Consider the following 6554-nt stretch of genomic DNA (forward strand, 5'->3'; position numbering starts at 1 on the left):
CTGTGTGTTGTCGTCCCCCCCCCCCCGCCACTATCACCTACTGTGTGTTGTCGTCCCCCCCCCCCCCCGCCACTATCACCTACTGTGTGTTGTTCCCCCCCCCGCCACTATCACCTACTGTGTGTTGTCCCCCCCCCCGCCACTATCACCTACTGTGTGTTGTCCCCCCCCCCGCCACTATCACCTACTGTGTGTTGTTCCCCCCCCGCCACTATCACCTACTGTGTGTTGTTCCCCCCCCCGCCACTATCACCTACTGTGTGTTGTTGTTCCCCCCCCCCCCCCGCCACTATCACCTACTGTGTGTTGTCCCCCGCCACTATCACCTACTGTGTGTTGTTCCCCCCCCCCCAGCCACTATCACCTATTGTGTGTTGTCCCCCCCCCCGCCACTATCACCTACTGTGTATTGTCCCCCCCCCGCCACTATCACCTACTGTGTGTTGTCCCCCCCCCCCCGCCACTATCACCTACTGTGTGTTGTTCCCCCCCCCCCCGCCACTATCACCTATTGTGTGTTGTCCCCCCCCCCGCCACTATCACCTACTGTGTGTTGTTCCCCCCCCCGCCACTATCACCTACTGTGTGTTGTTCCCCCCCCCGCCACTATCACCTACTGTGTGTTGTCCCCCCCCCCCGCCACTATCACCTACTGTGTGTTGTTCCCCCCCCCCTGCCACTATCACCTACTGTGTGTTGTTCCCCCCCCCCGCCACTATCACCTACTGTGTGTTGTTCCCCCCCCCGCCACTATCACCTACTGTGTGTTGTCCCCCCCCCGCCACTATCACCTACTGTGTGTTGTTCCCCCTCCCCCCCCCCAGCCACTATCACCTATTGTGTGTTGTCCCCCCCCCCCCGCCACTATCACCTACTGTGTGTTGTCCCCCCCCCCCCCCCGCCACTATCACCTACTGTGTGTTGTTCACCCCCCCCGCCACTATCACCTACTGTGTGTTGTTCCCCCCCCCCCCGCCACTATCACCTACTGTGTGTTGTCCCCCCCCCCCCGCCACTATCACCTACTGTGTGTTGTCCCCCCCCCCCCGCCACTATCACCTACTGTGTGTTGTTCCCCCCCCCCGCCACTATCACCTACTGTGTGTTGTTCCCCTCCGCCACTATCACCTATTGTGTGTTGTCCCCCCCCGCCACTATCACCTACTGTGTGTTGTTCCCCCCCCCCGCCACTATCACCTACTGTGTGTTGTTCCCCCCCCCCCGCCACTATCACCTACTGTGTGTTGTCCCCCCCCCCCCCCCGCCACTATCACCTACTGTGTGTTGTTCCCCCCCCGCCACTATCACCTACTGTGTGTTGTTCCCCCCCCGCCACTATCACCTATTGTGTGTTGTCCCCCCCCGCCACTATCACCTACTGTGTGTTGTTCCCCCCCCCCCCCACTATCACCTACTGTGTGTTGTTCCCCCCCCCCCCCCCCGCCACTATCACCTACTGTGTGTTGTTCCCCCCCCCCGCCACTATTACCTACTGTGTGTTGTCCCCCCCCCCGCCACTATCACCTACTGTGTGTTGTTCCCCCCGCCACTATCACCTACTGTGTGTTGTTCCCCCTCCCCCCCCCAGCCACTATCACCTATTGTGTGTTGTCATCCCCCCCCGCCACTATCACCTACTGTGTGTTGTCCCCCCCCCCCCCCGCCACTATCACCTACTGTGTGTTGTTCCCCTCCACCACTATCACCTATTGTGTGTTGTCCCCCCCCCGCCACTATCACCTACTGTGTGTTGTCCCCCCCCCGCCACTATCACCTACTGTGTGTTGTTCCCCCCCCCCCCGCCACTATCACCTACTGTGTGTTGTTCCCCCCCCCCCGCCACTATCACCTACTGTGTGTTGTTCCCCCCCCCCGCCACTATCACCTACTGTGTGTTGTTCCCCCCCCCCGCCACTATCACCTACTGTGTGTTGTCCCCCCCCCGCCACTATCACCTACTGTGTGTTGTTCCCCCCCCCCCGCCACTATCACCTACTGTGTGTTGTTCCCCCCCCCCCCCGCCACTATCACCTACTGTGTGTTGTCATCCCCCCCCCGCCACTATCACCTACTGTGTGTTGTCCCCCCCCCCCGCCACTATCACCTACTGTGTGTTGTCCCCCCCCCCGCCACTATCACCTACTGTGTGTTGTTCCCCCCCCCCGCCACTATCACCTACTGTGTGTTGTTCCCCCCCCCCCCCCCGCCACTATCACCTACTGTGTGTTGTTCCCCCCCCCCCCCGCCACTATCACCTACTGTGTGTTGTTCCCCCCCCCCGCCACTATCACCTACTGTGTGTTGTTCCCCCCCCCGCCACTATCACCTATTGTGTGTTGCCCCCCCCCCCGCCACTATCACCTACTGTGTGTTGTTCCCCCCCCCCCGCCACTATCACCTACTGTGTGTTGTCGTCCCCCCCCCCCCCGCCACTATCACCTACTGTGTGTTGTTCCCCCCCGCCACTATCACCTACTGTGTGTTGTCCCCCCCCGCCACTATCACCTACTGTGTGTTGTCCCCCCCCCCCGCCACTATCACCTACTGTGTGTTGTCCCCCCCCCCCCGCCACTATCACCTACTGTGTGTTGTTCCCCCCCCCGCCACTATCACCTACTGTGTGTTGTCCCCCCCCCCGCCACTATCACCTACTGTGTGTTGTTCCCCCCCCCCCCCGCCACTATCACCTACTGTGTGTTGTTCCCCTCCGCCACTATCACCTATTGTGTGTTGTCGTCCCCCCCCCCCCCGCCACTATCACCTACTGTGTGTTGTCCCCCCCCCCCCCGCCACTATCACCTACTGTGTGTTGTTCCCCCTCCCCCCCCAGCCACTATCACCTATTGTGTGTTGTCCCCCCCCCCCGCCACTATCACCTACTGTGTGTTGTTCCCCCCCCCCGCCACTATCACCTACTGTGTGTTGTTCCCCCCCCGCCACTATCACCTACTGTGTGTTGTCCCCCCCCCCCCCGCCACTATCACCTACTGTGTGTTGTTCCCCCCCCCCGCCACTATCACCTACTGTGTGTTGTCCCCCCCCCCGCCACTATCACCTACTGTGTGTTGTTCCCCCCCCCGCCACTATCACCTACTGTGTGTTGTTCCCCCCGCCCCGCCACTATCACCTACTGTGTGTTGTTCCCCCCCGCCACTATCACCTACTGTGTGTTGTTCCCCCCCGCCACTATCACCTACTGTGTGTTGTCCCCCCCCCGCCACTATCACCTACTGTGTGTTGTTCCCCCTCCGCCACTATCACCTACTGTGTGTTGTTCCCCCTCCCCCCCCAGCCACTATCACCTACTGTGTGTTGTCCCCCCCCCCCGCCACTATCACCTACTGTGTGTTGTTCCCCCCCCCGCCACTATCACCTACTGTGTGTTGTTCCCCCCCCCCCGCCACTATCACCTACTGTGTGTTGTTCCCCCCCCCGCCACTATCACCTACTGTGTGTTGTTCCCCCCCCCGCCACTATCACCTACTGTGTGTTGTTCCCCCCCCCGCCACTATCACCTACTGTGTGTTGTCCCCCCCCCCGCCACTATCACCTACTGTGTGTTGTCCCCCCACCCCCCCGCCACTATCACCTACTGTGTGTTGTTCCCCCCCCCCCCGCCACTATCACCTACTGTGTGTTGTTCCCCTCCGCCACTATCACCTATTGTGTGTTGTCCCCCCCCCCGCCACTATCACCTACTGTGTGTTGTTCCCCCCCCCCGCCACTATCACCTACTGTGTGTTGTTCCCCCCCCCCCCGCCACTATCACCTACTGTGTGTTGTTCCCCCCCCCCCGCCACTATCACCTACTGTGTGTTGTTCCCCCCCCGCCACTATCACCTACTGTGTGTTGTTCCCCCCCCCCGCCACTATCACCTATTGTGTGTTGTCCCCCCCCCCCCGCCACTATCACCTACTGTGTGTTGTTCCCCCCCCCCCACTATCACCTGCTGTGTGTTGTTCCCCTCCCCCCCGCCACTATCACCTACTGTGTGTTGTTCCCCCCCCCCCGCCACTATCACCTACTGTGTGTTGTTCCCCCCCCCCCCCGCCACTATCACCTACTGTGTGTTGTTCCCCCCCCCCGCCACTATCACCTACTATGTGTTGTCCCCCCCCCCCACTATCACCTGCTGTGTGTTGTTCCCCCCCCCCCGCCACTATCACCTACTGTGTGTTGTCCCCCCCCCCCGCCACTATCACCTACTGTGTGTTGTCCCCCCCCCCCCCGCCACTATCACCTACTGTGTGTTGTCGTCCCCCCCCGCCACTATCACCTACTGTGTGTTGTCCCCCCCCCCCCCGCCACTATCACCTACTGTGTGTTGTTCCCCCCGCCACTATCACCTACTGTGTGTTGTCCCCCCCCCCCCCCCCGCCACTATCACCTACTGTGTGTTGTTCCCCCCGCCACTATCACCTACTGTGTGTTGTTCCCCCTCCCCCCCCCAGCCACTATCACCTATTGTGTGTTGTCCCCCCCCCCCGCCACTATCACCTACTGTGTGTTGTCCCCCCCCCCCCCGCCACTATCACCTACTGTGTGTTGTTCCCCCCGCCACTATCACCTACTGTGTGTTGTTCCCCCCCCCCCCCCGCCACTATCACCTACTGTGTGTTGTTCCCCCCCGCCACTATCACCTACTGTGTGTTGTTCCCCCTCCCCCCCCCAGCCACTATCACCTATTGTGTGTTGTCCCCCCCCCGCCACTATCACCTACTGTGTGTTGTCCCCCCCCCCCCCCGCCACTATCACCTACTGTGTGTTGTCCCCCCCCCCCCGCCACTATCACCTACTGTGTGTTGTCCCCCCCCCCGCCACTATCACCTACTGTGTGTTGTTCCCCCCCCCCGCCACTATCACCTACTGTGTGTTGTTCCCCCCCCCGCCACTATCACCTACTGTGTGTTGTCCCACCCCCCCCCCCGCCACTATCACCTACTGTGTGTTGTTCCCCCCCCCGCCACTATCACCTACTGTGTGTTGTTCCCCTCCGCCACTATCACCTATTGTGTGTTGTCCCCCCCCCCGCCACTATCACCTACTGTGTGTTGTTCCCCCCCCCCCCGCCACTATCACCTACTGTGTGTTGTCCCCCCCCCCGTCACTATCACCTACTGTGTGTTGTTTCCCCCCCCCCGCCACTATCACCTACTGTGTGTTGTCCCCCCCCGCCACTATCACCTACTGTGTGTTGTTCCCCCCCCCCCGCCACTATCACCTACTGTGTGTTGTTCCCCCCCCCCCCCCGCCACTATCACCTACTGTGTGTTGTTCCCCCCCCCGCCACTATCACCTACTGTGTGTTGTTCCCCCCCCCCCGCCACTATCACCTACTGTGTGTTGTTCCCCCCCCCCCCGCCACTATCACCTACTGTGTGTTGTTCCCCCCCCCCCGCCACTATCACCTACTGTGTGTTGTTCCCCCCCCCCCCCGCCACTATCACCTACTGTGTGTTGTTCCCCCCCCCCCGCCACTATCACCTACTGTGTGTTGTCCCCCCCCCCGCCACTATCACCTACTGTGTGTTGTCCCCCCCCCGCCACTATCACCTACTGTGTGTTGTCCCCCCCCCGCCACTATCACCTACTGTGTGTTGTTCCCCCCCCCCCGCCACTATCACCTACTGTGTGTTGTCCCCCCCCCCCCCCCCCGCCACTATCACCTACTGTGTGTTGTTCCCCCCCCCCCCCGCCACTATCACCTACTGTGTGTTGTTCCCCCCCCCCCCCGCCACTATCACCTACTGTGTGTTGTTCCCCCCCCCCCCGCCACTATCACCTACTGTGTGTTGTTCCCCCCCCCCCCGCCACTATCACCTACTGTGTGTTGTTCCCCCCCCCCCGCCACTATCACCTCCTGTGTGTTGTTCCCCCCCCCCCCCGCCACTATCACCTACTGTGTGTTGTTCCCCCCCCCCCGCCACTATCACCTACTGTGTGTTGTCCCCCCCCCCCGCCACTATCACCTACTGTGTGTTGTCCCCCCCCCCCGCCACTATCACCTACTGTGTGTTGTTCCCCCCCCCGCCACTATCACCTACTGTGTGTTGTCCCCCCCCCCCCCCCCGCCACTATCACCTACTGTGTGTTGTTCCCCCCCCCCCCCGCCACTATCACCTACTGTGTGTTGTTCCCCCCCCCCCCCGCCACTATCACCTACTGTGTGTTGTTCCCCCCCCCCCCGCCACTATCACCTACTGTGTGTTGTTCCCCCCCCCGCCACTATCACCTACTGTGTGTTGCCCCCCCCCCGCCACTATCACCTACTGTGTGTTGTTCCCCCCCCCCCGCCACTATCACCTACTGTGTGTTGTTCCCCCCCCCCCCCCGCCACTATCACCTACTGTGTGTTGTCCCCCCCCCCCCCGCCACTATCACCTACTGTGTGTTGTTCCCCCCCGCCACTATCACCTACTGTGTGTTGTTCCCCCTCCCCCCCAGCCACTATCACCTATTGTGTGTTGTCCCCCCCCCCCCGCCACTATCACCTACTGTGTGTTGTCCCCCCCCCCCCGCCACTATCACCTACTGTGTGTTGTCCCCCCCCCCC

This window comes from Aquarana catesbeiana, linkage group LG01 (genome assembly GCF_042186555.1).
Source record: "Aquarana catesbeiana isolate 2022-GZ linkage group LG01, ASM4218655v1, whole genome shotgun sequence".
Classification (NCBI taxonomy): domain Eukaryota; kingdom Metazoa; phylum Chordata; class Amphibia; order Anura; family Ranidae; genus Aquarana; species Aquarana catesbeiana.